Here is a 22557-nt window from a genome sequence, read left to right on the forward strand (position 1 = left end):
CCAGTCTTCCCCAGAGCGGCCAAACCCTGAGGCCATAGACTGTGATTCCAGCATCGGCCTTCTCTAACTCCCGAGTGAGCACCACATTCAGGGCTCCAGTTCCCATTGTCACCCTGCACTGGGCCTCCGACGACTTACGTTCCATGGTCCCACCTGACTGCCCTCTCTCTGCAGCTCCATCACTGCTCAGCCCACTGAGACAGCCATGAAAATATCCCCAGCGCTCTTGAAACTTTTCATTTCCAGATATTTTCAAACTTGGAGAAAAGTTGCAAGAACGGTACGGAGAATTCCCGTATACCTTTACTCATCTCCCAATATTTAAATATTTTTCTACATTTCGTTTGTTTTTTTCTGTTCTTAGGTTTTAGATTTCTGATTATAGCCGTTTCTTTTTCATATATCTCCAAGTGTTTGAGGATATTTATTTAGTCTGGAGGGCTAAATTACAGCTTTCTTCTGCCTCGTGGTTGATTTGGGGGAGAGAATTTCCATCAACAGAAATGCTTTGTTTTAGATTTTGTTTTCCTCTTAGAGTAACTTTGTACAAAGTTTCTCTTAAATTTTTCTATTCCCAGATCTTTCAGTGGACGGGATTCCTAATTCAAGAGTGCCCTGATCTTTCAATGTTCCCTGGATCCAGTTCCAATGAGGGGGTGTTCCCACACATACAACACTAAGCAGTTCTCACATAGCAGCAATTCAATTTAATTCAACCCAATTCTGACGCTATCTACGCAAAGATAGCATCAGATTCCACAGGTTAAGGGTCCGGTCCTACAAGACTGTCCCCCACCCCCCACTTCAGATGCCAGTCGCAAGCACAGCTGACAGCCTGCAGATTGGCTACAGACTGGGGGTTCCAATGACCCCCTCCTAAGATTTGATGACTTTGCTAGAGCGGCTTACAGAAACACTTACATTTACTGTTTTATTAAAGGCTATGATAAGGGATGCAGGTCAAGGGCCAGATGGAGAGAAACTAAAGGCGCGGTGTGGGGAAAGGGTGCAGAGTGTCCGCGCTCTCCCCAGGTATGCCACTCTCCCTGTCCCTGCACCTGCCACCAGCCTGGAAGCTCTCTGAACCCTGTCCTTTTGGGGTTTTACGGAGGCTTCATTACATCAGCATGCTTGATTAAACCTCTAGCCCCTCACCCCTCCTGGAGGTCAGGGGTGGGACTGAAAGTTCAAAGGTATTCGGACAAAGAACACTTTTTTAAAGTCATACGTATCAAGGGCTCATGACAGATGGGCATCCCTTGGAATGCTGTTTGGGAGCACAGCCGTGCTCATATGTATCTGTGGTGGTTCTGGTGGGAGACTGCTGTGGTGAGGGCTGCTCTTCCCGCTCGGCCTGTAGAGTTCGCCCGGTGCCCCCCACGGGCGACTTCTGGGTCCCTGGCACTGGGGCCAGAGCTCTCAGCCTCTCTTGCCTGAGCTCGCCTCTGACACCACTCCTCGGGCATCAGATATAATGATGGTCCCTCCACTTTAGACCACAGGGTTCACCATATCATGTAGTGGCTCAAAATTTCTAACACACAGAACATTCGGGTCAGAAGGAGGGAAGATCCAGATACATTTAGAAAGCAGGGACTCCAGGGATGCCTGGTTGGCTCAGGCGATTACGTGTCTGCCTTTGGCTCGGGTGGTGATCTCAGGGTCCTGGGATCCAGCCCAGAGTAGGGCTCCCTGCTCAGTGGGAAGTCTGCTTCTCCCTTTCCCTCTCCCCCGTGTGCTCACTCGCACTCTCAAATAAATAAATAAAATCTTTAAAAAAAAAGAATGCAACTTTAAGAACTTGGGAGAGAATAGTCCTTTCTGAGTTATGCATTATAAAATCAGCATGTGCTGGCCATTGTGGATCAGAAAGAGGATCTCTTGTACCAGAACATAGGAGCTGAAACGGGACATCAGAGGAGAGAGCTGAGGGGCGAGTCAGAGCCAACGAGACACGTTCACTCTCGGGAAATGAGGACTTGGAACCTTGAGACTCTTGGCATTCTTGGGGCCAGAGCAAGCAGGTGGGCGGGAAGGTGAGGGTGGGGACATGTGTGGGTAGGGGACGCCGGGGGTCAGGCTGGGGCCACACCGCACAGTCGACATGCCCTGAGCCCCTCTGGTGTCAGGTGTCATGACGAGAACAGCCTCACATGATGCAGTGAATGGGGTGGACGACCAAGTGAGGAATTACAGAGAAGGAGCAGGGTGGTAACTTGCTGGGAACGTGGGAACTTCTCTGCCACCCACCGCCGTGGAAGCTCCAGGTGTGGGACACAGGGGTTTGTGGACCACCGTGGGCCTCCTGCCCGCTATGTGCTTCCTCCTTTGCCACACGCACATAGCACGGTCAGGAGGCCATGTTTTGAGAAGCGTTGTTCTAGAATTTCGGATGCTTGGCATGAAATGGTACCTGCAGAACTGTAGCGTTTAATCTTCCTATTTGTGGTTCTGATGACGTGCTCCTGCCCTGTGTGGGTTCATCTTGCCAGAGGCGGCTTGTCCTGATCCTTTCAAACGGCGGCCCTCTGCCTGATTGTCTGGTCTGGAGCGGGCTTCCCTGGGGGTGGGAAGAGCGATGGACTCTTGCACCTGTACTAACTCCTTGTTCTGTCTTCATCCCGGTAGCTGGGCTCATGTATTCTGCATCTTTTTGTCTCGGAGTAGGTGTGAATTGACTGCTACTAGCACGCTGTGTGCAAACGTGCACTTCTATCTTCAGCCCTGCTGACAGGCCCATTCCTGCTTGGCAACGAGAAAACTAAATTTAACTCAGCTTAACCCGGCAAACAGTTCCATTGGGCATTTTTCTCTACCACCACCTGGTTTAAAGCTTCGTCTCTCTCTGGTAAACACCCGGCCCCTTCAGGTGTGAGCACCGCAGCCTGCATCTGGCCCACGCTCCTCTCCAAACCCCAGCAGCCAGCGGCAGGGGGAGGCTGTGGCAGCTCTCTGTCCCAGCATGCACCCCTGCAGCCCGCCTGGGGAGCCGACCGGTCAGGTATTGCCCAGAGACGTCTGTGTCGGTGGTCGGCTGCGGATGGGGGCGGTGAAGGCTTCTCGTCCGAGTCTGGTGTTGCATGGTGACACCTGGCCACGTCTCACGGTCTTCAGCTACCATCCCCCACTAGCCTTCCAGTTCGGGGATCCGTCCACACCTCTGGATGTGTGAGATAGACGCGCTGCCCCAGCCCCCCCTTCTCCTGGGCAAGCCTTCGGTGGCCGAGTGGTGTAGCTAGCTAGTCCTCTGGTCACTTCTGTGGCCTGTCTGGGTCCACAGGAACCTGAGGAATCCCAGTCCCTCCTCAGCGGAGGACAGGGGTGCTGGGAGCTGGCTCGGCCAGTGAAGCCACCTGCCACGCTGTCCTTCACCCCAGTGCGGACACACCTGCAGGTTCTGCTTCTCAGTCAGTCTAGGGAGGAGATGCCTCTGCCAAAGCCCAGGGCTCCCCAGACTTCAGGGAGGATAATCTCATGGCAAATGGGGGGTACTTCTTTACAACACGCCCCGACATACACACACAGTTCCCACTATTGCGCCTTGTCACCCTTGACCATCTCTGGATGGCGCCGACACGGGAGGGAAAGTGCTGACGCAGGAGGGAAAGCAAGTGGCACAATGTCTCTGCCCGACCACGGAGACACTGCCAGGACCACGTGCCTTGTGGAATGTGCGTGTGCTTTTCTTTCCCACAGTTTCTGTCCTCCCCGGGAGCACAGGCATCTGCATACCCTCGAGGGCACATGTTCTGAAAGCTAAAGGGGAGACAGGGATGTCATTGGGCAGCTTCTTGTCTCAAAGCCTTTTTCTTCCCTCCGTTCCTGTTCTGTGCTCGGTGAGGAGGCACCCTACGATCCTGTCGTCCTGCCTGGTCCCCTTCCGCCCCTATTGTAAAAGAGCAGAGGTATGTGTTTCCTGCTTCACTATCCCCAAATCACTTCCCTCCACAGTGAAGTGGGGACTTTGGGAGACTTGCAGGAGCTACCCTCAAAGCAGAGCCCTTGTGAAAGACCAGTCCAGGCAAAGACCGACGGCAGAGATCACGCGTCCATGGACTCGAGGTTCCCCTGATTCCTTAGCATAAAGCGTGGCCACGTTCTGGGTAGAAAAGAACCCACTTTTGTCCTGAAGGCCCAGCCCGTCTAGCGTTTGCACTGTTCTCTCGTCTGTGGTTTCGCCAACACCTGTGCTCTCCAGTCCGTGAAAACAACTCACACACACACACTCAAATCTGGAAAAGTCTCCAGGTCCCGCGACGAATTCCAGCACTGTCTAAACTGAAATCCCGCTCTCCTGTCCGCTTTATCCCTGTTTTGATTTCCAAGAGGACGCAGGGCACTTGGTTTTCATCACTGACCACCTCTAACGGGTGGAAAGGCCCAGCGAGCTCCCCGCGGAGAGCACACGTGGCTGGGCAGGTATCCCTACCCTGAGTCAGTTCCTTAGGTGTAGAAAGTTGGAGATTTCCTCTGCGTTTCGTGGTTTCTGTCAAAAAGCTGAGCACATTCAAAGCAAATGGACAGCTTCGCCCACTGTGATACCCCTTCACGTAACTCGAATTGCCGAGCTCTTGAGGTTGTGTTTCCGTAAATTGCTTGTGAGAAGCAGAGGCAGGTTCTCAAGCTCCCGGAAGTTGTCGGGGTGAAGACAAGAGCGTCAGGCACCCTCCACCCCGAGTAGGCGGACCAAGTACAAGGTGACGTGGGTCCCGGGAGCACACCATGTGTTTTCCAAAGCTGTCTCTCTTGGTAGGCAGGCATCCGACTTCCGTGGAAGAGCCCTCCTGGCCTTCAGCAGCTTTAAAAGCCTTCTGATGGAGCAGGCATTTCCCAGCCTGTCCCTGGCACAGACAGAGGTAGGGCGCCAGATCCTGAGGTCCGAGTCAACGTTTGTGCATCTGTGCACGAGACAGACAAACCCGGGGAAAGTGCGCTAGATGAGCTAAAACAGAGCGCTGAGAGAGGACCCCACAGACCAGCCCTCGCAAGACTAGGTCGCTGCCGGCGCCCGTAAGTGCAGAGAAACACAGTGGGACAGCACACCCAGGCTAAAGAGAGCTGTGCTCTCGGGTGAGGCTTGAAGCTTCGTCAAGTCGTTTTAAAAATCGAGGGTCTTAAATGTGGTTCAGTGATTTCAGAGTAGGAATCGGGCTCAGAAAATGCAAGTGAGATGCCCCAGCTGGACAGTGGTGGTTTGACACCCAGCTTGGGGTCTCATGGTTGGAACCACAGATGCCAGAAGTAGAGGTAGTAGGATCTTAGAGGTATGCAGTTTATTTTATAAGTGGGGAAACCGAGGCACCAAGTAGGGGGGCACCTCTCGCAAGGGCACTGCGCTAGGCTGGTTCCCTGGCGCCAGGCTGGGCTGGGTCTACAGCATCTCCTCCCCCACGTCGGGGGGCTGTTGAAGGGAAAAGTCACGGATTCCCTTTCTGATTTTCTTGTGTCTTGGGATCTCTTCTCAGGAGGTCGTTGAGAGATGGCCTCGTGTCCTGTTGCAGGATCTACGGCCCACATGGAGGTCCCAGCAGAGCTGCCGGCCTCAGGTTTGCGGGGCCCGGGAGAGACTCCGCGGCCGGGTGCTACGGACTGACGGGAGACGCGCTCTAGATACAAACGTGTGACCGTGCGTGGCGGCCGAGAAGTGAGCAGCTAGGGAGTTCGGCTTCTTGTTCCTCAGGGCGGGAGTTCTGCCGGCAGGTGCGTGTGGATAAATGCAAGTTTGAGGTGTGGGGGATGTTCTGGTATTCTGGCCACACCAAAACTTGGCCCTCGTTCCTAACACACTCTGTGTCTATCAGGGTCCAAACAGAGAAACAGAACCAGGAGCGCGCGTGCATGTGTGTGCGTGTGTGTGTGTGTGTGTGCGTGTGCGTGTGTGTGTCGACATCTGTTGCAGGTAGTGGGCTTATGTGGCCGTGGAGGCTGGCACGGCACGTCTGAAGTGGTAGGAATGGCTGCTGGGAAGGGCACACTGGGCCTTCTGGGCCAGCAGCTTTGGCCAGTGCCATCTCTTCCTTCTCCAGGAAAACCTCAGCTCTGCTCTGAAGACACTCAGCTGATTGGACGAGGCCCACCCAGACGTCCCAGCACAATCTCCCCGCTCAAAGCCGGCGGATGTGGACTTTATCACAGCTACAAAATGCCTTCCCAGCAGCACCTAGGTTAGTGTTTGAGGGGGTCACTGGGGACTGTGGCTGCCTCCTGCACACACAGAAGCCTGACTTTTTTTTTTTTTTTTAATAATAAAATCTGACTTCTGCACAAATTCTGTCTCTGCAGAATGAGGTTTTGACAAACGGGGATTTGGACCCAGTCCCTAAACACTCCATTTGAACCCCAGCATGGTTGGAGTTCAGGCTGGGAGCTCAGGAGGCCCCGTCCATCAGGGCATGGCCAACAGTGAGCCAGGACAGGGAGAGGAACCCAAGCCATCAAACCCATGGGAGTGTATGGCCTTGACTTTCGGGCACGGGGTTGGTCCCTTTGCGGTGGCCCTGTCTTTTCAGACTATAAGCTATAGAAAACCCACCCACGCTTCTTCAAGCCTAAAGGACTGAGATTTTTTTTTCATAGGACCAAAAGCACACAGGGCAGATGGGTCTCAGGACCCCTGGGACATTCTGGAATGCTCTCAGGACTGTCTCCATTCTCTCTCCTGCTCTGTTCAACACCTTCTCCTCCGCTCTCCTCCTCTGGCAGGCCAAGCCCACAGCTGCTCAACCTCCCACGTTACAATTTCAGCCCCCCTGGAAGAGGGCTGCTCAGCCCTTTCTGAACCCCCGAGTTCAAGACTCAGGGTTGGCCAACCATGACCATGAAGCCGTGGGGGTGGGTGGTGGACAGATGGCCCATCCAAAAAGGCCAGGGGGTGATTATGGCCAGCAGACTGGGTGGCTGCCCTGCTCCCTTCCTGCTGGACAGTGTGGTGACTGCCCCATAACCCCCCAGGCAAGTGGACGTGTGGGTGGGAAGTGGGCCAGACGGTTACAGGCGTCAGCTCTCCTTCATTCCCCGGGCCTGCCCCCAGCCTCCTTTGTGGCTACGTGCTTTACCGGACCGGCAGCTCTGCACACAGCATTCCACACCCTGGATTTTCCTTGATTTCAACTTGTACCTTAGAAATGTACTTTTCCCGGGTCCCAGGCCTTTAGCCCTCTGTCCTTTGCCAGCTTGGTGCTCCCCAAACTATCTGTGGCAAAGAATCTGGTTTGTTTTGGTTTGCCTTTAATTTCCAATCCATCATAAGACTGATACTTTTATAAAGTACAAGAAAAATAAACGGAAAAATGACCGTGCATTTAGATGCCTTGGGGAGGTCAGGGTGTTAGCAGAGTTCGTGAACGCCAGCTCCCGGTCCTGGGCTCAGTGCAGGCCCAGGACAGTCAGCTCTCGGCCTGTCACTGAGCGTGGGCCCTGCATGCCAGACGATTAGCCCATCGGTCCTGTGAATATTCCCGAGCACTTACCAGGCACTGTTCAGCTATGGACCTTTACTTTCCATGTAGAAAGACTAGCAATAAATAAATAAAACAAATGAGTAAATAAAGCAACGTGTTAGAAGGTGATGTGTCCTGTAGGAATGCCAAAGCAGAGCAGGGGATGAGGGGGCTGAGCTGGCTGGCTTTTCCCCTGGGGTGGGGGGACTACAGTTTGAAACAGGGGAGTCCAGATGAAAACGAAGGGAGTAAACCATGCGTAGAAGGGTGTGCATGGCTGGCCTTATCAGTTCGTACATTCGTGGATTTTGGTTTTGTTTGTTGGTTTGTTTTAAAGAGGGAGAAAAGAGGGGGAGGGGCAAAGGGACAGAGGGAGAATCCCAAGCAGACTCCACACCCAGCATGGAGCCCGATTCGGGGCTCGATCTCATGACCCGGAGATCGTCACTGACCTGAGCCGAAATCAGGAGTCGGACACTTCACTGACCGAGCCACCCAGGCTCGCCTAACAGAGACATTCTTATTATCAAACAAGCAGGTGCTTGTTTTTGATTCTCGATGAGAATTGAGATCTGTGTTGACACAGGCAGGGACATGTCTGGGGCAGGGGACATCGGAGGCCTGGGAAGTCTCTGCGTGGCCGGAGGAGGAGCGTGGGCAGGCCTGGAGGAAGAAAGCAGCAGAGGGACCAGGGGGAGGAGCAAACGACCACCGTGAAGGCAGATGCTCAGCCGCCAGTCCCCACCCCCCACCAGGCTCAGTAGGAGGAAGGACACCGGTCAGCTCCGCGGGAGCTAGTGCAGAAGGAGACAGGTGAGTCCCAGAGACTTAACAGTGCAGACTACCCTGGACGTCACCGGTCTTGTTGTGGTTAGTGGGGCGTTAGCAACAGTAATGTGCTCATTGGCATGGCCTCCCCTGGACTGAGTGTTCAACTGTGAAAGAAAAGGACAAAATTAAGGAATGGGCACAAAAGGCTGGAAATAGAGATTTCACTGTCCTTTGTAGCATCCGGGATGAAGAACAGTCGCATGAGAACATGTGAGTTATGGCTCCACTTGACGGTACATAAAGTGGAGACGGGTGGTGATGATGGGGAAGACCCGTTCCCGACCCAGCACTGTTCGAAGCCTCGCAGACATTCACTCTTCACCCTCACGGCCTTCCTATGAGGGGGCTGCTGTTGTCATGCCCCGTTTCAGAGTGACGTGTTGAGCGGCTGACTTTGCCAGGGTTGTTGCAAACCCTGGCGATGGGCTCCACGTCTGGGCTCCCACCCCCTCCGCCTCTCAGAAGCGCTCTGCATCCCTCTCGGCAAGTTGGGGGAGGCCGTCCTGGGTGCGGGGGCAGCTCTGCTTCCCACCCAGAGCCCCAGCAGCCCAGGACCTCAGAGGACTGTTCCGTCCGTGCCCCGGGAAGCTCCAGCTCAGCCTCTCAGAGGTGGCATGTCCGGGACAGCACCAGTGCCCAGGCTAGGCTCCCTGCGCCTGGGGCACGAAGCTGAACTAGAGAGCCTCCTGCCCGTTTTCCCCTGGCAGCCTGAGACCAAACCATTAGGATGGAAATCCCCCGCCCCCGAGTTCTCTCAACTGAAGAAGGGAGCAGATGCATTCTCAGAACCATAGTAGGTGAGTCCCTGTCCTGTCCGAGGCTGGCCCCCGCTCCCTGGCCGCCCCGTCTGCTCATGCAAGCTAACAGACCTGCAAATGAGAAAACCGTGGGCTTCTCACTCAGAGCTTGCCGGGCGGGGAGCCGGCCACTGCCACTGCGTCTGGCACAGGGATGGGAGAGCTGACAGTGGAGTAGGGGGCCTTGGGCGCGGGGAAGCCGGCAGTGGACTAATTAGAAGCAGACATCCTTTGTGGTTGGTTAGTGGGCATATTTGTGTCTTTATGGTTGGTCCTGGTTCGAAAGCAAGGGCAAGATGAGGGAAGCTGGTGGTCATGGACCATGTCCTGGCCGTTTGTTCTGGTCGCTGCAAGGGCGGTGTCAGGGTTCTGCTGCCATAGATGGTCTGGCTGTTGGCCATGTCATATCCTCCACCCCCGTGCTCAGTGGGAAAGCTGGTTCCCACGAATTCTGCAGCACCCTGGCAGGCAGCATGCCTAGGACCTAAGGGTCTGCTGTGCCTCTGGAGATGGACTTGCGGGCCTGGCTGCTGGGCGACTTTACACCCTGGTGTGGAGACAGAGGGCCGTGTTGTGGTCATTTCCCAAGTAGCCATGGACAAGGCCTGTCCCAGTCCTCTCCAGGGGGACCAAGCTGAGCTCCCACACTTCTCTGGCCATTTCGCTCAGGAAAGGCTGGGAGCTTGGGGCTGGGAGTTCAGGGGAAGGGAACCCACTTGGTTTGCGTCGTTCTGGTAATCAGGTCAGTCTCCCCTGTGCTGCGCTGTAAGTAAAAGTAAGAAACGTCCCGCTGGGGTAGGCTGCTTGCTCACCCAGTGCCGCAAATGGGTCTCATTTGATGGACAAGCCTCCATACCGTCCATGACCGTGATTTCAAAAGTTTACAAATACTCCCGAGTGTCCCGTGGGGGGTGATTTTATGTGTCCATTAGGGCTCAGGGATGCCCGGGCGGCTGGTAAGCTATTTCTGGGCGGGGCTGTGAAGGTGTTTCCTGAAGAGATTACCATTTGAATCCAGGAGAGCAGGCCTCCGGCCACAGCCAGTGGGTGGTCAAGCAGCCCATCCACTGAGGGCCTGAAGGGAACAAAATGGGGGAGGGAAGGCTAAGTCTCTCTGCTTGAGCCGGGTCCCCCACCTTCTCCTTCCCTTGGACGCGGGCGCTACTGGTTCTCAGGCCTTTGGTTTGGACCAAACCACACGCCCAGCTGTCCTGGGTGTCCAGCTGGCGGACGGCCCGCCATGGGGCTTCTCCACCTCCATCATCAGGGAGCCAGCCCCTCATGAAACGTCTCCGTTTGGTGATCTCTGTGCATATCCTATTCGTTCTGTTTCTCAGGATGAATGCACATCCCTAATTCCCGTCCTAAACCTATTCTTGAGTTTATCGAAATTCTTCATGGACTCTATTTTCAGCCAGTACTGACTTTTGGGGTTCATAGGTCCCTTACCTCTACGGTCTGAGTTAAGGGAGGTGTGGGGTTTTCTTTTCTTCTCTGTCTCCCAGGTTCTCTTCCCCTCAAGGCCGGGATGAGGCTGGGGGCCAGGGTCAGTATTCCAGAGTCTTCCTTTTGGCCCTGGTTCCATAGGACTTTGCACAGCACTGTTACTAACCCTGTCTTCACTTAAAGATTGTCATCAATTGTTTGCACACTCTTGCATTTTGTTAAAAAAATTACACTAAAATGCCGTTTATCTTGATCACTGATTTTGGGGGCCTTCCTCAAATTTTGCACGCAGCGTGCATACCTCCCCTCCCGATGTTCCAGCCTGGTACTCCGGGCTTGCTGGGATAGCCCAACATGCTTGAATGGACTTTCATGTTCCCGTCATGCCTTCCGCTTCTCTTTTTGATAATTAATCATTCGTTCATTTCACAAGTGTTTCTTGAGTCAGCTCTGTTCCAAGGATGTGCCAGGTGCTGGGGACTCAAGAGCGAGCAGAACACATGTGGCTTCTATCCTCGTGAGCTCGCAGTCCTTGTGGCAGAGCCTGTTCCTTTGCCAGGCCCCCCGCACGGCAGCCCTCCCTCCAGATCACACTGGCTCGCTTTCCTCTGTCCAGGTGGAGGGGTGGAGGAGGAGGGCTCCAGGAAAGGGTCCCTGGGCAGTGGCAGCACACGTGGCGTGGGGAGTGAGCTGAACCACTGCCTTCAGGCTCCTCCAGGACAGGTGTAGGCTTGGCCGGGGGCGGAGGTATGGGGGTGGGGGTGGGGTGGTCCTCCATCCAGGTTCGTCTATGCCGCAAAACCAGCCTGCAGGACGCCTGGGTCGAGGGAGTGCAGACAGAAGAACAGACGGACTCTGACAGGAGCAGGCACATTCTCGCTCTTCTGTAAACAGGCTGAGCAGGGGAAACGCGCTCCAACAGCCCCCAGGGCGGGACCTCACAAGAGGCGCCCCCCCCCCCTTGCGTTGGGCAAACGACTGTGAATAGCGCAGCAATGAAAACCCACCTTCTGAAACCGAAGGTGTCTCCACTTTGCAAGGGCGGAGGTGTAGATGGCCTTCGCTCCGCTCTGCTCCTCTGGGGAGTAATTTCCGTCTGCCTTGGAGGGAGACCGCCAGCGGTGCGGGCCTGAGCTCACAGACGCCCGGTCTTTTCCTCACCGGGAGCCAGAACCGGGGGTGTCTTTCCGCACAAGCTCCTAACAGTGTTGAAATCTCGGCCTGACCCGCGCTCCCTGTTCCTTCTCCACGGGGAGCCCCCTCCCGTCCCACGGGGGCTGCTCGCAGCTGACCGCACAGGTGCTGGGCTATGCGGTCTGGCTACTTTTCAGGGTTAGAAGTGACTTATCTGGGGGGATTAAAAGGCCCAAAGATCTAAACTGTAATTTCAACTTCCCTCCCACGGAAGCCCTCCCCAGCCTGTCCCCCTTGCCTGTCTCTCCACACCCCTGCTCTCAGCGCCGGCGCAGTCACTGCTACCGCCGGAGTCAGACCGCCCAGCTCGGGTTTGTTTTCCACGTGCCCCGTCCGCTCTTGTTCCCGCTTCTCTTTTCCTGCTTGCTTTTGGAGTAAGGTTCTCTTGTGACCCATTTTCTCTCCACAACTGCATCACCGTTTCCTCAGAATTGGTAGCCCCGCGGTGGCCGTGCTTGGAGGTGGTCTGGGGGTGGCGGGTAGGGGTAGAGCTGGTCACCAGGGTGGCCCCACGTTGGGGTCTGCATTCTTGGAAGAGGAGACCCCAGAGCTTTCCCTCTCTGCCTCCCTCTCTGTCTGCCGTGTGAGCGATCACAGAGGAGAAGACCCCTTCTCTGGGGGCGTCCGGCCTCTGGAACCACAAGGAATAAATCTGCTGTTTAAGCGGCCCGGCCTGCGGCCCCTTGTTCAGCAGCCTGAGCTGAGTAGGACAGTGGCTGTTCCTCCGCTGTGTTTTCTAGCGGCTGCTCTGACGTTCACCAGAATGGTATTAGCTACTTGGTTTTCACAGCTACCCCAGGGAGCACAGGCTGGCACAGTGTCTGTAATTTACTTGGAAAGGCTCCAGTCTACTTGGGACGGCAGCACTCATGTGTCAGAGTTGAAGCTGTAACCCCAGAGGTCGTTGCTGACTTGCTGTTCCACGTGGCAGGCACAGTCGGGTGGTTCCCAGAGGGCCACCTTCTAGACGTGGCCGCCACGTGTCCACAGCGGGCACTTGGCCAGTTCCTATCTGCAAGGGTGTCGGAAAGAGTTGTTTTGCTTACTGTCGTAGTTGGAAGGTACGTGGGTTGCTGTGATTTAGAGACGCCCCACCCTTGCGTGGTTCGGCTGGAAAAATCTATCTGCCCCTCCTCTTGCAGGGAGGTTGGGAGCCGCCCGGTTCACAGGGGGCCCAGCTGGTGTGGGGGGTCATGGACGCTTCTGAGTCTGTGGTTCCTCGGCCCCCGGGGCCAGGGGACGCCTTAAAGGAAAGTGAGGAAGCTGGTTAACGCCTTCCCTTTCCCCTTCCTCTAGGCCAGGGGTCAGCAACACGGCCTCCAAATCCGCTGTTTTCCTAAGTAAAGTTCGTGGGGCACGTAGCCACGCCCGCGCCCATGTGGTCTGTGGCTGCCTCAGAATTCCGGTGGCAGAGGCGAGCGGTCGTCACCGACCCCACCCGGTCCTCAGACTGTTGACCGTCTGGTCCTGCAGACAAGGTTGCCAACCCCTCGGGCCGCAAGCCCTGTGAAGTCCTGATGAGATAGGAGAGGCCCATGCTCCCGGGTTCGCATCTCAGAGAACTCAGTCTTCATGGACTCCTGACCAGACCGCAAGGAGTTCCTGGCACGGCTCAGTGACCGTGTTTTCCCCTCTCAGGAAACCATTTCACCAGGAGGCCTGTGAGTCACAGGCCACGCCCTAGAAAACAGGAGAGTCATCTCCTTCAGTGTCTGGGCAGAAGGACCAGGACGGAGACCCATTGGAGGGCCTGGGCCCGGGCAGAGGCTTGTGGGGCTGCAGGAGGGACGTGGGGCCAGGTGCTCCAGCTAAGGGGGAGGAGAGGGAAGCTATGTTGACACTCAGCGGGTCAGGGAGCTGGACGAAGCCCAGAATCCCAGATTTATCAGTCTGGGACCCCAACGTCAGCTGAGGGGTGGGACGGATGTACCGAGGTCTTCACCACTCAGTGGCGACAAGGGGCCTCACCTGCCCAGTCGCCATCCGTACCCGGGCCTGTAGGCACCTGCTTCACAGGGTGGTGGGATGAGGGAAGCCCAGCCCCAGAGCGTCGCGAGTCATCCCGCCCAGCAGTGGGGGTCCGTGCTGTTCTCCGGCAGGTGCTCCTTCCCAGAGAAGCCGGAGCTGGCTGCCCTTTGGGACCCAGGTCCTGCCCTCAGAGCCTCGGCCTCCCCCAGGGAGCTGGACCAGCCACTAGGGGAGGGGGCAGGGAGCCTGCACACTCCCAGAGGCCCGAGCCCCCAGGAGCCAAGCGAGCCACCATGGACCCCAGCCGGGGAAACCGTGCCACGATGAGGAGCCAGGCGGAAGCCAGGGTTTGTGTCTTAAATTTTGCTGACGGAAGTGTCCTTTCCACAGCAGACCTTGGTGAGCTCTCTGAACACAGAGGTGTTTTCAATCACAGCAAAGGAATAAATGGAAGCGGTAACTCCCTTTTTCATTCCTGAGAGACTGAGGACCCTGAACGGAGCCGGGTGGGGGGAGAGGGCTGGGAGGGGGCTGGCCTTCAGCATCCCAGAGTGGAGAGTCAGAGAGGGCCTGGAGGTGAGCGGGCGAGCGGGCGAGCTGGGCAGTGTCTGGGGGAAGCCGGGATTAGAGAGGAATAACGGCTTTGCCCTGCGAGGACAGGGCGCTTTGGCTGGGGGCCCTGTGGGTGACCTCGTGGGGTCAGAATCACGCCTGGACAGACTGGTACAAAGGGAGCGATCCACCCCAGTGATTGTCACCTGAGGGGGGAGGGGGCCGCCAGGGACCCACCCGAGCAGGGGGAGTAGGGGGAGCAGGGGAGGTGGAGGTAAGTCTCTGGGCTCCGTGCTGAGAGCGGGGGTCCTTGGGGGAGATGCCTCATCCAGGTCACCATTGACCCCACTGCGGGCAGGTCCATGTTTCACACGGTTTGCTTCATACCCTGACCTTTTTTTTTATTGTGATATACACGGGACAAAATTTACCCTCAACCATTTAGTAGCATTTAGGGTATTCACAGTGCCGTGCAACCACCACCTTATCAAGTTCCAGAACTTTCCATCAGCTCACAAGGACACCCCCGTTATTGGTCCCTTCCCATCCCTCCTCCTCCTCCCCCCCGCCCCTGGCAACCACCAGTCAGCCCTCTGTCTCTGGGGTTTGGCCCATTCTGGACATTTCATGTAAATGGATTCCTACAGTATGTGGCTGTGGCTTTTTAAAAATATCTCATTTTAAAAGATTTCTCTTCCCAAGTAAAAACTGGGCAAAGGATCTAAACAGACACCTCGTCCAAGATGATATACGGATGATAAATAAGCCTGTGGAAAGGGACTCCAAGTCTGATAAGTCTCTACTGAGAAAATTGCAAATTATAACAAGGAGCTACCACTGCACACCCATCAGAGGGGCTGAAGCCCCGAACACCGACCACAGCCACTGCCGGCGCGGACGTGGAGAATCTCACCGCCGGGGGCACACAGAATGGCACAGCCACGTTGGGAGACGGTTGGGTGGTTTCTTACACAACCAAACGCGCTCCCACCACACGATCCAGCAGGTATCCACCCAAAGAGGCTGAAGAGTTATTTGCACACAAAAGTCTGCACACGGATGTTTACAGCAGCTTTGTTCATAATCCCTGAAACTCGGAAGCAACCAAGATGTCCTTCAGGAGGTGAGGGTAATAACTGTCTGTGCAGAGAGCGGGATATTGTTGGGTGGGTAAGAGAGAGGGTGCTGCCAGGTCACCCGAAGACATGGAGGGATCTTAAACGTATGTCACTTAGCGAGAAAAGGCTAGTGTGACGGCTACGGAGACAGTTGGGGTCGGGGGATGTTCAGGGCGCCGAAAGCCTCTGTGTGAGGCCACAGTGGCGGATACCCGTCATCCAGACCCGCAGAGCGTGCGACACCAGGAGGTAACTGCGGACTTCAGTTATAAAGCAGATAACGAATCCGTGTTGATGCATCAGCTTTAACACACATTCCTCAGGAATGCGAGGTGTCCCTCAGGAAACGGGGGGTGCAGGGCAGTGCGGAGGGAGGGAAACTCTATACTTTACGCTCAGTTTTTCTGGAAACCTAAAACTGCTTTAAGAAATAGTCTATAGAGGGGCACTTGGCGGCTCAGTCGGTTAAGCATCCTGCCCTTGGTTTCAGCTCAGGTCCTGATATTAGGGTCCTGAGATCGACCCGCGTCGAGCTCCACGCTCTGCGGGGGGTCTGCTTCTCCCTCTCCCTCCACTTCGAAAAGTCTGTTTAGGGGCCCCTGGGCGGTGCAGTCCATTAAACATCCGAGTCTTGGTTTCGGCTCAGGTCGTGATCTCAGGGTCCTGAGATCGAGCCCCACGTCGGGCTCCATGCTCAGCGCAGTCTTAGAGTTTCTCTCTCCCTCTGCTCCTCCCCACCACACTTGCACTCTCTCTCCCTTTCAAATAAATAAATAAATCTTTAAAAACGTGGTCTATTTAAAAAACAAAAGGTTCTCTCTTTGCCGCATATTAGAAATTGATTTGTTTTCCCAGTGTTATTCAAAGACACGTGAAACTGCCCTTCAAACTTGATAGACCCTATCCAGAGTGCAGGACCCTGCTACCCACTGCTACTGGGTAGGCCACTCACGGGTCCACGTGCTGTTTTTCTGTGTCTTTGGATAAGGACAGCGGATACTCCAGTGCCTGTTCCCGTCTCCTGATCGGCCTCTGGGGCAGGGCTGCCCCTGGTCTGCCGGTGTGTGCAAGAGTCACCCCGGGGTAAGACTGCGGTTCTGACTGAGCCCCGCGGGGCTGGAGAGGCTTCCGTTCCACCACATCCCCAGGTGGTCTGCTCAGAGGACCACCCGAGACTATAAACTAAAGCTTTGCAATTAAAATAGTCCCTTGAGGTGTAAACCAGCCGCATTTGGTGAATTGGAAAATCAGATTCTAAATGCGGCTCCACGCATTACAAAATGGGTGGTCCTGAGGAAGAATCTTTCTCGATTCCTGGAACGTTCCGGAGAAGCGGCCAGCCCTGTCACTTCTGCAGTTGGTGGGGCACTGGTAAGAGTGTGAGGGTCACTAACTAGTCCCAGTGCCCCCGACTCTCCTGGGTCTAGTTCCGAAAATCCCAGGTCCTGGGAAAACCTTGTTCCCAGGTGCACCCGGACAGTTGGCGCTTGTGTGCTAGTGACGTAGGAAAGACGTGAGGGTTCGAAGCCCACGGCCAAGAAAGAAGTCTTGAGACGTCTTCAGCGCAAAAAAGTGGTTTTATTAAAGCACAGGGACAGGACCCATGGGTAGAAAGAGTTGCACTGGGGTCTTGAGGAGTGGCCCATTATATACTTTCAAGTTGGGAGGGGGTTAGGGATAGTGTAAGTCTCTAAGGAATTTTGGATGCAAGGTTTGTAGGACCTGGAGGGGCCAGCTATTGTTGGGAAAAGGTCATTTATTACCGTCTAATAAAACCTGACTCATGAGACCCTTCAGATGTATATCGGTGGGTCATATGCTTGGGGAATGATTGCCGACATGTATCTTGGGCGGTTTAGAGATAAAGGACATTTCCAAAGGAATTTTTATTTGTGAAAGTAGACTTACAGGGTCCTGGGGCTCCGGCTGGCATTGCCTTTTGCCCTTAGCAAAGTACTAACATCACGGCAGCTGAGTCCCTAGAGGAAGGTCACTCTGCCTGTTCTAAGGACTTGTCAATGGGCTGCGGGTCGTCAGCAAATTTAGTTATTTTTCTTCTGCCTTCGTTTCCCACATCACTAGTGACGTAGTTTTTTTGGATTAGTGTTGTTGGGGATCCGGAGCCCACGAAGGAATTCTTGAGACGTCTTTGGTGCAAAAGGGGGTTTTATTGGAGCCGGAGAACAGGACCCGTGGGCAGAGAGCGCTGCCCTCCTGGGATTGTGAGGAGCGAGGATTACAGACTTCGGGGTTGGGAGAAGTAAAGATAAGGGAAGTTCCAAAAGGACTTTGATCTGCTGAAGAAGACTCGCAGGATCCCGGAGGCCCGGCCACCGTCAAGCTAAGGCTGATTTTCCCTCTGCTGAGGCATTACCATGAAGACCGTTGGGAGCTTCCTGGAAGAGCCGTAGACTCTGCCCGCCTCAAGTATTTGTCGGTGGGCCGCAGGTTCTAAGGACATTTCGTTTTATCTACATTTCCTTCCGCCTTTGTTTCCCACACGCTAGCAAAGAAGACAGAAAAGAGAAAAGACAGGGACTGCTGAGGTTCATCGTTCGCTGTTTCTTGAGCAGCCTTCGGGATGGAGGCCAGGCCGAGGGAACCCGCCTTGGGTGATAAATCCCGCTGGCTGCCCGGGGGTGATTGATGAGGGGAGTCTGGAAAGGCGTCCTGCGGGAGCGCAGCTGCCTCCCCATCAGCCTGGACCATCTTCCCCCTCCCCGGAGGAGTCTGGGGAGGCATAGACCAGCCCTGTCACACTGGAACAAATGTCCTTGGGGTAGATTTGGAGACAGACAGGGTGAGTCAAACCACGGCAGGAAATTTCTTTTCCAGACCCCTTCAAAGGCCTCTTTCCTGACTCATATTACATTCATTACATTCAAAGCACATTTGATTTTGCAAACAAAGCCGAGAAGCCCTCCACCCGGAGGCCCAGCCCCCAGGGCCGTGTGTGTCTCCCTCCCCTGAAATTCGGAGTTGAACTTGAGCTCTCTCGGAGAGCAGTGGGATCGGGAAGCTGCTGGTGTTTTCAGGGGAAAAGGCCAGAGTCTTACAGCCTCCTGCCATGGTGCTGACCCTCAGGGGTGCCTCTAGCACTGATGTTCACCTTGGAGATCTTTGATTTCCAGTTCAAGGTATTATAAATGAAGCCGTTGAAGAGGAGTTCAACTTTTTAAAAAAATAGCCCAGAGAAAAGGGGTCTTTGCCCATTTAAGAAAGCAGTATTTGGTATTTCCAAGTCTCTGGTGGATGCTGAGCTGGGGGGACATGGGTCTCCGGAAGCCCAGCCTGCCCTTGAATTCCCCCGCCGCCCAAGCACGGAGCGTGCCGACGTGAAGACGGATGAGCAGCCAGCACGGGAGGATCGGTCAGAAGCTGGGCGGAGACCTCGGGCCTGGCACCGCCCCCTCCTGGAAGCACCGCAGGGGACCTCCAAGGTCCATCCGTTAGGGAGACAGACAGTCGGCCATGAACCAACTGCGAGGGCTTTGGGGTGAACATGGCTGCAGGTGGGGTAGGGGCAGCGAGACTCAGCTCTTGGGGGCACTGACGCCTCGTGGGGCAGGAGGGATCTCCATTCAGACCCACGGGGCAGCTCTTAAAACCTGGACATTTGGCCTTGACCCCTGGGCGGCGGGGCCAGGCACCATTCTTTCCGGAAGCTTCCCAGATGATTCCACGGTGTGGTCACTGGAGAACCACCAGGAGGGTTGACACCTGCTCCTCAATCGACCCAGCAGCTCCTTGAAGGGAAGGTGGGCGGGGGGGGGGGGGTCTCCTCCAGCACCAACGACTGGAAAGAGGAAGCACGGGAGGGCTACTTTGAATGACGTGACTCAAAACAGAGGCCACAATTGTCCTCTGAATCAGGGGTTCTCAAGCTCAGCTGTGGGCAAGGGTCTCCGGGGGGCTCGTTACAATAAGGACTGCTGGGCCCCGGCCCCAGGTTCCCCGCTCCGCTCCCGCAGCCCTGGGGCCAGGCGGAGAGCCTGCGTCCCTCGCTCGCTCACCAGACTCCGAGAACCACAGCTCGGGACAGAGACCACGCTCGCAGGCTCTCCACGGGGCTGAGCCCAGGGTGGCACGCGCACGAGCTGGGTGGGCACCGTCCGTAGCCAGTTCGGATGGACGCTCGGATGCTGGCGGGGGGGACCGGGCATGGGTTCCGTGCGGACCCGAAGGCGTGCCTGGCGCTGAGACGTGATGTGAAGGCACCGGTTGTTAGACTTCCATCTTGAAGAAGCACATTGGCTGCCCGCCATGTGACACAGCCACCAGCAAACCCGCCAGATGGGGAGCTAGGCCCCCCGCCTGTGGGGTTCCCCTTTCAGGCGACCCCGGGCAACCTCACTAACGAGCTGCTTGAGTGACCCGGCCTCTGCTCTCCTGAACCCTAGTTCCACTCGTATGCTTCAAGGTAGCCAATAGTGAACGACCCCGCAAAACACCAGACACCCCACCTTTGGGCCCTAATAAAGGGAGAGCCCACTCCCTGTGACCTTGCCGCGTGGCCCTGGGCATGCCATGTTCCCTCCAGGACTCGTGAGTGATAAACCTTGTCCCTCAAAGTGCCCTGATGGGATCCAGCCAGAGCCACGGGGTGGCGGGGAGCCCTCTGTCTGTAGCCCTGAGGATCGACTCCTTCCGTTCCCCCAAGCTCAGAACCCCTCATGAGGCCGAAGCCGAAAGACTCGCTTCTTGACCGAACTGAGGACAGGTCCCGCTGAGCCTTCTCCTTGACAGGCTGCTTCTCGGTGCTGAGCCTGGTTCCAGGTCTGCCTACGCCCGTCGGAGCAAAGAATCCTGTTCAGTCACCCCACCCCCCTCGATATCCAAAGAAGGTCCCTGTCCCCCACCGTCCCCCACCGTCCCCCACCCGCCGTGTCTCAGTGCTTGGCTGCCGCTAGCAAGCACTCTCGCCCCCTGGCCCCCCTGTGGCTGCTCGGGGCTCTAAGTGCCCCGCTGTCTTGGCAGTGTTTGGAGTTGGGTCCAGCTCTCCTGCATTATAGTAGCACCGAAGAGTCTGTCTCTCTCGTCTTGGACCGGAGTTGGCTGTTTCTCTTGGGCCCACCCACGTGTCTGGCACCCGCCTGCTTCCTCGGGGAGCACCCCACACTGCCCACGTCCCCCCGGGTGGGCAGAGGCAGATTTGGCTGTGCAACGCTCACACTGTTCCCAGCCTGGACAGCTTGCAATCCATGCATTTCCGTGCCTTGTTGGGGCCTTACCCCCGGGCTTCCTATGCAGAAAGCCCAAAAGCTAGGCCCCCAGGCCTCCACGGTGGCAAGCCTTGCTGTGACCTTTGGAAACCTCACAGGCCGCAGACATCTCTCTGGCCACACTGCCCTCCCCACGAAGGAAGAAGAGTGCTCCGCGGGGCCAGCCAGGCGGGCTTGGCCCTCCCTTTCTGCCCAGCGCTGGGGCAAGGTCGTGCCTGGGCAGCAGGACAAAGGCTGACTGTCCTCCCCGTCCCCTCTGCCAGGAACTCGGCATGAGGACGTGTCAGGGCCAGAGCAGACAGAGGGAGGATGTGGGGCGGGGAGGGCTGACCCAGATGGCTGGCCTCCTGCTGTCGGCAAGTGTCCCCAGCAGGGGAAGATCGTCCTGCAGTTGTGCTTAATGATGGGTCATGTCTTTGGTGCAACTGTCTTCCGAGTTAGCTGGGCGAGAAGGACATGCTCCCTGGGGACTGTAAGTAGAGGCTGAGCTTTCTCGCTCGGTCTGTGACTGTCAGGGCGAAGGAAGTGAGGGAACGGCGTGCATTGCTGGTGGCCCTGGGAGGGGAGGGTTGTAGTTGGCCCCCTGTTGCTCTGCCCCAAGAGCACTTGCCAGTCCGGAAGTTTCACACAGTGCCCTGGCTGTTTCCAAAGGGCCCACTGTTCCCGCTGCAACGTGGACAGCATGTCTGTATTGAAAGCTGGTTGAGCCCCCTAGAAAATGGGTCCTCCTGTGTCTTCTCTGCTCAGGCAGGGCCTCAGGTGTGACGTGCCAGGAAGCTCCAGGTCACTCATGAGTCCCTCCTTCACAGCAGGGAGCCCTAGGGCGGTGGTTCGAGGGCGAGGGGGCAGCTCCCTGAGTTCCCCGCACATCCATTATTTCAGCAGGAGACATTCGATCCTTTGTGTCTCGGGGACACACAGACCCCAGGGGAGCACAATCGTAGCAGAGGCTGGGACCATCTAGACCTGGATCGAGCGTTTCAAACAAGCGATGGGCTTCAAGGGAAGAAGGGTGTCGCCAACACTGGCTTGGATGAGGTTCAACAGGCCTCCTTGCGGCAGGACTTCTCAGAGCCTTTGTTCCCTCAGTGATATTTACAGAAGGCCTGCGGGGGCCCGGAGACAGTGTCACGTGCTGGAGGGGCACTGCTCATCCAAAGGGCTGGGCGCTGGGAACTTTTGATGGCTCTGGGCGCCGCACACGTGTTCCTTCCCTGACCACTAGTGATGTAAACACCTATTCATGTGCTTATTGGCCATTTGTGTGTCTTTCTTGGAGAAAAGTCGATCTATGTCCTCTACCCATTTCTAACTATATTGTTTGTATTTTTATTCTTATGAGTTACATATATATTCCGAGTACAAGTCCCTTATCAGATAGAAGATGTGAAAATACTTGCTCCCATTCTGTGGGTGGTCTCCTCACGTTCTTTATGGTGCCCTTTGAAGCCCCCAAGTTTTTAATCTTCATGATGTCCCACTTATCCATTATTTCCTTTGATTTCGTGCTTTCGGTGTCCTAAGAAACCATTGCTTCCTCCGAGGTTATGGAGATCTACTCCTATGTCGAAGGGTTTTATAGCTGTGGCTCTGACAGGTCTTTGATCCAGTTTCGGTTAATTTTAGTAGGTGGTGTGAGGTAGGGGTGCGTGTGGGCATCCACTCATTCCAGCGCCGTCTCTTGGGAAGGCTGCTGCCTCCCCTGCTGGACTGTCTTGGCACCGCGGTCTAACACGAGCTGCCCATAAATGTATGCGGTGACTCCTGGAAACTTCATCCAGTCCATGGACCTTCATCCAGTCCATGGATCTACTCCTATGTCGAAGGGTTTTATAGCTGTGGCTCTGACAGGTCTTTGATCCAGTTTCGGTTAATTTTAGTAGGTGGTGCGAGGTAGGGGTGCGTGTGGGCATCCACTCATTCCAGCGCCGTCTCTTGGGAAGGCTGCTGCCTCCCCTGCTGGACTGTCTTGGCACCACGGTCTAACACC

This window comes from Ursus americanus, chromosome 23 (assembly GCF_024610735.1).
Source record: "Ursus americanus isolate L20-20 chromosome 23, mUrsAme1.1.p, whole genome shotgun sequence".
NCBI lineage: Eukaryota > Metazoa > Chordata > Mammalia > Carnivora > Ursidae > Ursus > Ursus americanus.